Source organism: Lipophrys pholis, assembly GCF_963383615.2.
Source record: "Lipophrys pholis genome assembly, chromosome: 12".
Lineage (NCBI taxonomy): Eukaryota > Metazoa > Chordata > Actinopteri > Blenniiformes > Blenniidae > Lipophrys > Lipophrys pholis.
The window spans coordinates 2,649,919-2,659,208 of record NC_137641.1 but is presented as its reverse complement, the minus strand read 5'-3'; positions in this window follow the sequence as shown (position 1 = coordinate 2,659,208).

The window sequence follows — 9,290 nt, the reverse complement described above, 5'->3', positions numbered from 1 at the left end:
CCTGAAGTTACCTAGATAGGAGAAAATCCTGAAGTTACCTGGATACGAGAAAGCCAGAGTTAATCCTGAAGTTACCTAGATAGAGAAAACCAGAGTTCATCCTGAAGTTACCTGGATTAAAACAAAGTCTCCCCAAAGCTCAGACATGAAATGACTCAGATTGGTTTAATTACATGTCAGTCACTCTGGTGTTCATCAGTCATTGGTCAGATCACTGCTAAGCCCCGCCTCCTCGGGGCAGCTTTCTGCAGCGCCCCTGTGTTGGCCAGCCGCCACTGCTACATCCATCCATCCATCCATCCATCTATCTTCTCCCGCTTATCCGTTTCTGGGTGACGATTGAGAGTCTCATGCTCTACCAGCTGAGCTTGCCGGGGTATATATACAAGCATACAAACCAATAGATAAATAAATACACGCAGACAAAATCATACTTTTCCACCCAAACTCTTTCATGTTTTTAACAGCCAAAGTAAAAACTTGTAGTCTTCGTTCATTGACAAACTTCTTAAAGGAGGAATCGAACTCCCAACTCTCAGCAGCAAATCAAAACACTGGAGGAGATTTACAAACGGTTGAGACCAAAGAAACAGCAAAAAATGTAACTGAGGGATTAATAACATGAAATCACTTGATTAATGCAAATCAATGTCATGTTAAAGCTTAATAAGAACTGCAGTGATTCACCAGGTACTGTCACCCTTGAAAATTCAACAATTTTACCCCATATGTTTTGGTTTTTTTTGCTTTTAATCCTCTGATATGCTTCAGGACGAGTTAGCAACAGTCAGAAAACCACTGGAACCATCAAAGGAAGGGCTGCGTTAGACAAGTTAAGGTCAAATAAATGTTAAATGTTCATGAAATATAATAAAAGATTTACAAAAGGACTTAGCATTGATAAGAAATTACCTCTTGTCCTTGCTGAGCGGCTGAAAATGCAGATATAGATGTCTTAAAATGTAGTTAAGTTAAAAGTAGAAGGTTGTAATACACCCCAGTGAACACACGATGGCAGCAGATATCTGTAGCAGACTTTTACTTCAGTTTACACCTTTTACTGTAATCTCACTTATTTTAAGTGGTGGCTTCTTTAAAAAATGATGGAGTTCGACTCTTTGATTTATACATCCACCAATATTTATTTTAAGTTTTCATCATTATCATCATTAACATTATTGTGTGTTTTAATTTTTTATTCTCGTAATCTGATCATTAGAAATTGTTGTTTCTTTTTTTTTTTTTTTTTTTTTTTTTTTTTTTTCCCTTGTCCTGTTCGGCAGCTTGGGCCAACAATATGATGTGATTGAGAGCCTTCGGAGTCAGAACAGATTTTGGTCTTGCAACAGGGAGAGACCTGGAGTCTCCTCCTGTTGCCTTCTCCGTCAGAAGTTGGCATGGCTGCCGTACACAACCGGGGGGGAACGCTCAAAGAGAGAGAGAAGAGAAAAGAGAGAAAAAGGTTGAGGGAGGAGGGGGGAGGGGGGAGGGGGGAGGGGGATAACATACAATATCCTTGTTGTGCTACATATATTATTTGCAGTTATCACACTGATCCAAATATTTTCCAACTGTTTTTGGATTAAACCAGCCTGAGCTGCTCTATCTAGACAGTAAAATGATTTCTTAGATTAACCAGCCTGAGCAGCTCTATCTAGACAGTAACGTGAATCAGGAACATGAATTAACAAAGAGGTGACAACAAAAGAGGAACATGATTTTTAAAGTTTGAGCAAATGATGATAGAGAACAAGCAACTTCAGAAGCACCTTTCGTGAGGAGTGGAAGTGTGTGTGCGTGTGTGTGTGTGTGTGTGTGTGTGTGTGTGTGTGTGTGTGTGTGTGTGTGTGTGTGTGTGTGTGTGTGTGTGTGTGTGTGTGTGTGTATGTGGTTTGTCCACTGGGTGTGACCGGAACTGCTGTGGGGGGACCCGTGGCGACACCCCGGGGTCCGAGGCCATCGGGCCCGGCCACGGCCACCCCGGCAGACGGAAGCCCCCCAGGCCCGGGGAGACCCCAGCGAACCACCCCAGAGAGCCACGTCCCCGCCCAAAAAGCACCCGACGGAGAATGCAGAGAGGAATCCCCCCCAGGCAACAGGGGCCCACAAGAGAAGGATAATTGAAATAGAAAATAGAAATAGAAATTGTTGTTTCGATGCAAAACAAGCACCCAAAACACATTAAACTGTGTAGAATTGTTTGTCTGTGACAAGCAAAGGACTGGAGTTACATTATATACTGAAGCTAAATGCTATTTAAACACGCTAATGCTAGTTCCAGCTACTGTGGCGACAGGATAAAATTATTTTTTTATTTTTGTTGTGTTGCCCGTCGTTATCGGAGTCATCTCCTGGAAATCCTGTTTCCTTGTTAAAACTTGCTTCATGACGTTGGACCTCAGTGGAAACTGAAAATCTGGACTTTGAAAGTGGCTCAGTGTTTTTGTTTGAGCTTTTTGGTCAAACCAGAATCGTCCACCAGGGGGCGCACTGCGGGCCAGGAGGTTTTGATTGTCTTCAAAGCAGAAGGCTAATATCATAAATCCAGCTGCTAGCATTAGCAGCTAACGGGACTAGTATAACCTTTGACCCCCGTGTGATTTACAAACGAGCCTTTATGTCATCTTAAATCTGCGGGTGCTTTGCTCTGCGGCTGGATGTTTGTAGAAGCTCCACCATCATTTTTATTTTTACTTTTCATGTGAGCGAAGGACTGATATGCTATCGCTACGCTGTCGCTACGCTGTCGCTACGCTGTCGCTATGGTTGACAGTTCTTGCGGCCAATCAGCGAGGCTAACATCCGTACCAGTTGCAGGATGAAACAGGGTCAGACTGAACTCCATCTTTGATTTGATTTAAGGGAGGCTGGAGATGGATTCACACCTCCATGAAGCTGCGTCCCACTCCACGCTAAACTCCTTGAAAATAGTCATTTGTGTTGCGTTGGAGCTGGAAACACTGCTGTTGGTGCTGCGTTGCTAAAGAATTTCTCCAGGGATTAACAAAGTGATTCTGAGGTTCTAAAGATGGAACTAGTTTATTATGAGATGATGACATCACGTAGACCCACACATTGACCTAATTGAACAAAAATAGTTTCTACTTCTTCCTTTTCTGACCTGATACTAACCTCAAGTTGCATTTTGAGAGAATACATGCATACGTGTGTACATTTCATACTTGCTTGTAGAGAGAAGTTTATTACAGCCTCATAAAATCAACAATAATGATGATAATATTAAAGCAAACAGAGCTCTGGTATCGGGATCGAATCAGAAGTGAAAAATCATGCTTACATACATGTAAGCATGTCACTGATGAGGTGATTTTACTGTGTATTCTTAGTTTGTTGACACCAAACGAGCTCCGGGTCGGCCTTGGAGCCTTTGTGTTCAACATGTTCTCCCTGTGTGTAAGAGTTTCCTCTCATTCTGCAAACATGCAGGTTGGATCCAATAACATTTGGATTCAATAATTGATTACTTTCAAGTGCCTGGAGATGTGAATGGGAGTGTGTGCCACTCTTCAATAGTCGGCATGTATTTGTCACTCAAATTCTGGTACCGTTGAGACATGTGGAGTGAGCACAGATGAAAACTATAAAATTCAACAATCTCACAAGCACGACATCTTACTGATGCTGAGAGTCACCAAACATCACTGGGAACATATCTGTGGCGTGTCACTGAGTTCAGAAGACTATGAAGTCTGTACATATTGTCATTGTTCCAGGCAGGAGGCGTCGCCAAGCTCATTTAATCAGGTTAACTGGACATGGTCATTGGTTCTGGAAGATGTTTTCCCTTTTATTCAGGTGGCTTCATCAGTTCATACTGTTCTCTTGTCCAGACTGTTTCTCATTTGTCATTCAACAAGTCTCTTTGGACGCACACAAAAGCTTTCTGAAATGTATGTGCGCTCTTGCTGTTTTCTTTTGAAACCGTAGAAATGATATAATTCATAACATGCGATGCTCAGAAAGGCGCCTCTTGGTTGGAAAATGATCTGTTTTTGTTGTGTGACTATGAAACAAAAGTAAAACTGTTCTACAATGTGTAGAGGGTCATATACTTTGCATTTTCCACCTGCATTGAATTGTAACAAAACATTTGTTTGAATTGATTTGCAGTTAAACTTTTATTGTTTTTAAATAAGTATGAACACATCTCATTAGTATCTAATCACAGGTTTGAATAAGTTCAAATTGTAGAGTGACTGGAATGTCAAACTATCAATTACATCCTTGATGAAGTTCTTTGTTAAGCTTTGAGCTTCCCAGCTCTTTAAATTCTAACTTTCAATGAAACTTACTGATCTTAAATTGGTGCCACAACTAGATAAAACACATTTTATTTTATTGTGTGTTGGACCTTCGGCCCTTTAGCCTCCCAGAGATTCTTCATCTTCCTGGTCAGTTCAGGGAGCCCAGAGGGTTACATGGCGTTTCTCTGATGCTCTGCAGTGACCTTCCCATAAGGCCTTCCTGTAAATACCTCAAACCAGATGTTCAGTTGTGTTTTTAGAAAGAGGATGTGTATTCACACACAGTAATACAGTTGTTTTATCACCAACATGAGAGAGTGATGGGTGAATATCTGACAGCAGATGATATTGTGTTTTGCTTGTCATTTAAGGGTCCAATGGTTCAATAGAGGCTGTGATCCATCCTGAGCTGTTATTTCCATCACAACCTTTTCTTTCGCAACACCGAGGTCCATTGGCACCATGTTGTACAAAGAAATAGGACATGGATTTTGTTTCATGCTATGGTCAACATGCACACTCAATCCAACTATCTGGAGAAGTTTGGGGTATAATGTCTTGCTCAAGGGCACATTGACATATAAAGAGGGGGAGATGGGAGTGAACCTGCAACCTTGCAATTGTAAGACAAATTGTTCTTCTACCTTGTCAGTCCTCCATAAATACTCATGGTACATACTATATGATCTGTACTTGGTCTGTTAAAGAGGAATGTGTGATGTTCTGTGTTTCCTGTGTGGTGCACCTCTCCTCTCTCTCTCCCCTTCTCTTAGTGCTGCACACACACCTGAGGCTGATCATGATCAGCGTGGTACTTACGCCGGCAGCTGATCGAAGGGCGCTGCCGGATTATTGTTGATCGTCCTGAGTGGTCCTGGTGTCGCCTCCCGTCTCGTCTCCGACGCTTGCTGCTTGCGCTCCTGTTTTTGGTTTTTCAGCCGTTCTCTGGCTCGCTTTGTGTTTTGCGGAGAGAATAAAACTGTTCCCTTTTACCCCCGATTACCCACCTCTGCTTTTAGCTGCTTCGCCATCACAGAATAATCCGGCCAAAGAAAGGAATGGATCCTGCGGAGGTTGAGCAGATGCGATCTGCGCTACAGATCCAGGGCGCACGGGTTGGGCAACACGAGCAAGCACTACAGGGCGTCGCCGATGTGGTTCGTGAGTTGGCGTCCTCAGTCGACCGGCTCACGACGCGGGTGGAACAAGTCTGTCCCCACCGCCTGGACACCTACGCCATTGGCTCTGATGATGTCACCGCCGCACCTGCCACTGCACCTCTTGCTGCTGCTGAGAGCGCCGCTGGAGCGGCGCCACCTGCTGCGCAGTCCCGTCAGTCCCGCGAGCCATTCATCCCTACTCCTGCCAGGTACTCAGGTGATCTAGGGGCATGCAGCCAGTTTATTCACCAGTGTTACTTAGTTTTTCAGCAGCAGCCGCTCACTTATTGTTCTGATGGATCCAGGTTCGCCTTTTTGATGAGCTTATTGGAGGGGAAAGCTTCGGCTTGGGCAGCAGCCCTGGTTAACTCCGGTTCCACTGTCTGTAATACACTGGACTCTTTTGTAGCTGAGATGAGGAGAGTTTTTGATCATCCCGTTCATGGTACAGAGGCTGGTAAGCGACTCCTCTCTCTGCAGCAGGGCGCCTCCTCAGTCGCTGAATTTGCTATAGAGTTTCGCATTCTTGCAGCAGAGTGCAGTTGGGGTTCTCAAGCCCTGCAAACAGTTTTTATGCAGGGGCTAAATGAGGACCTTAAGGATGAGCTAGCAGCCCGTGATGAAACAGCTAGTCTGGAGGAGTTAATTTCCCTCACCATCAGGTTAGACAATAGGCTTAGGGAGAGACGCAGGGAGAGGTTAGCCAGGAGAGCTCCCCCTCACGCAGCACCTTGGTCCCGACCTTCTCCTCCGCCTCCAGTCCCGTCTCAGCAGACGTTTCCCTCGGTGGGTTCTACTGACCCTCCACGTGGAACTGTTTCTTCTCTTCCTCCTGAGGAACCCATTCAACTGGGAAGAGCAGGGCTTGACCCAGCTGAACGTCGTCGCCGAATGGACCAACGTCTGTGTGTGTATTGTGGCCAGGCTGGCCACTTCATTGCCAAGTGTTCTGAGGTGCCAAAAGAGCGGGCTCATCAGCCCACAGGGGGGCGCTGATGAGCCAGACATCCGTATCGGACCCCCCCTGTGAGCGTCTCACCCTAAGAGGTACTGTGAACCACTCCGGAGCCTGTCACCCTGTCCTGGCGTTAGTAGACTCTGGTGCTGATGAAAGTTTTATTGACTTTGATTTTGTGAACCGTAACAAGATTCCCGTTGAGCCTCTTCCTGTTCCCAAGAGGATTTCTGCTCTGGATGGCAGATTACTAGCCCAGGTAACCCATCGCACTACCCCCATGTCCTTAATACTTTCGGGCAACCATTGGGAACTCCTTTCTCTCTACGTTATCCCCTCCCCCTCGTTGCCGTTAGTTTTGGGCCTCCCTTGGTTAAAATTACATAATCCTCAAATTGACTGGTCCACCTTTTCCATCACGAACTGGAGTCTTTTCTGTCACACTCACTGTCTTCACTCTGCGAACCCCTGTGCCACTTCGAGTCCTCCTACCCCTGAGCCTGTTGATCTCTCCGCCGTCCCTCCTGAGTATCATGGGTTGGCGGAGGTCTTTAGTAAGGACCGAGCCCTTTCCCTCCCGCCTCACAGACCTTATGACTGTGCCATTGATTTGCTTCCCGAGGCAAAGTTACCCACCAGCAAGCTGTACAAGTTATCCAAGCCTGAGAGGGAGGCCATGGAATCCTACCTCTCCGAGTCCCTGGCAGCAGGTATTATTCGCCCGTCATCCTCCCCGGTGGGAGCTGGGTTTTTCTTCGTGGACAAGAAGGACAAGTCCCTGCGGCCGTGCATAGACTATCGGGGTCTGAATGAGATAACTGTTCGTAATAGTTACCCCCTGCCTCTCATTGACTCTGCTTTGGGCCCTCTCCACAAGGCAACCATCTTCTCCAAGCTGGACCTACGCAATGCATATCACCTGGTGTGTTTCAAGGAGAACGATGAGTGGAAGACTGCGTTCAACACCCCCACAGGACACTTCGAGTATTTGGTGATGCCGTTCGGACTCATGAATGCCCCAGCGGTTTTTCAAGCACTAATGAACGATGTACTCAGAGACATGTTAAATCAATTTGTTTTTGTTTATCTGGACGATATTTTAATTGTTTCTCAGACTCTCCAGGAACATGTGCAGCATGTGAAGCTTGTTCTCCAGAGGCTATTAGAGAACCGGTTATTCGTGAAAGCAGAGAAGTGCCAGTTCCATACCACCTCAGTGTCGTTCCTGGGCTTTGTGATTGAGAGGGGGCAACTGCGTGCTGACCCGGCCAAGATTCAGGCTGTGGCGGAGTGGCCTGTCCCCTCTACTAGAAGGCAGTTACAACAGTTTTTGGGGTTTGCAAACTTTTACAGGAGGTTTATTAGGGACTACAGCAAGGTAGCCAGCCCTTTACTAATGCTGACATCCGTGAAAGTACCCTTTTCCTGGACTGTGGATGCACAAGGTGCCTTTGACCGGTTAAAGACTCTCTTTTGCACTTCCCCGGTACTGTCGCATCCTGACCCAGACCGTCCGTTCGTCCTGGAGGTGGACGCTTCAGACACTGGGGTGGGGGCGGTTCTCTCCCAACGCACTGCTCCAGATGAAAAACTCCACCCATGTGCCTTCTTCTCCCGGCGACTATCACCGGCAGAGAGGAACTATGATGTGGGCAACCGAGAGCTGTTGGCGGTGGTTTTGGCACTCCAGGAGTGGAGGCACTGGTTGGAGGGCTCCACACACCCATTTGTAGTATGGACAGACCATAAGAACCTTGCTTCCCTTCACTCTGCCCACAGACTCGACTCCCGTCAGGCCCGCTGGGCGCTCTTCCTGGGAAGATTTCGGTTCACCATCACCTATCGCCCTGGCTCCAGGAATATTAAGGCGGATGCACTATCTCGACAGTTTGCCCCTTCGGAGGAGTCGTCCGCCCCCCAGGCCATTCTTCCCCCCTCCTGTGTTGTGGCCGTTGCCCAGTTGGAGATTGAGAAGCTGGTCCAGGAGGCTCAACCCATCACAGGTACCCCTGAAGGTTGTCCTGTGGAATGCCAATTTGTTTCCCCGGCTCTTAGGACACAAGTTCTACAGTGGGGGCATGATTCCAAGCTGGCCTGCCACCCTGGGTTCCACCGGACCCTGGCCCTCCTGCGTCAGTGATTCTGGTGGCCCTCCATCTCCCCTGATACCAGAGCCTACGTCGCTGCCTGCTCGGTTTGCGCCCGAAGTAAGGCCAGCCACAAAGCTCCTACCAGTCCCGCATCGCCCCTGGTCCCACATCGCAGTGGATTTTGTGACCGGCCTCCCTCCATCAGACGGTAACACAGTGATCCTCACGATTGTGGACAGATTCTCCAAGTCTGCACACTTTGTCCCCTTGCCTAAGCTACCCTCGGCTCTGGAAACTGCTTCTCTCCTGACTCACCATGTTTTTCGCCTCCATGGAATCCCACAGGATATACGTAGTTTCGGATCGTGGTCCCCAATTTTCCTCCCGTGTCTGGAAGGCGTTTTGTCTGACTCTGGGTGTCTCTGCTAGTTTGTCCTCAGGTTACCATCCACAAACTAATGGCCAGACGGAGCGAACAAATTAGGACTTGGAATCGCCCCTCCACTGTGTCACCGCTCAGCATCCTGCCTCCTGGTCCTCAAATCTGCCCTGGGTTGAATATGCCCACAACTCTTTAGTTTGCTCAGCCACAGGTATGTCCCCTTTCATGGTGGATCATGGTTTCCAACCTCCCCTCTTCCCCGAACAAGACGTACACAGTGCTGTCCCCTCTGTCCAAGACCACCTGGGTTGTGCTCGTTGAGTGTGGCGTGAAGCTCGCGCAGCACTTCTTCGCTCCTCAGCCCGAAATCAGAGGTTGGCAGACAGACACAGATCCGACGCACCAAATTACCAACCGGGTCAAAGGGTGTGGCTCTCC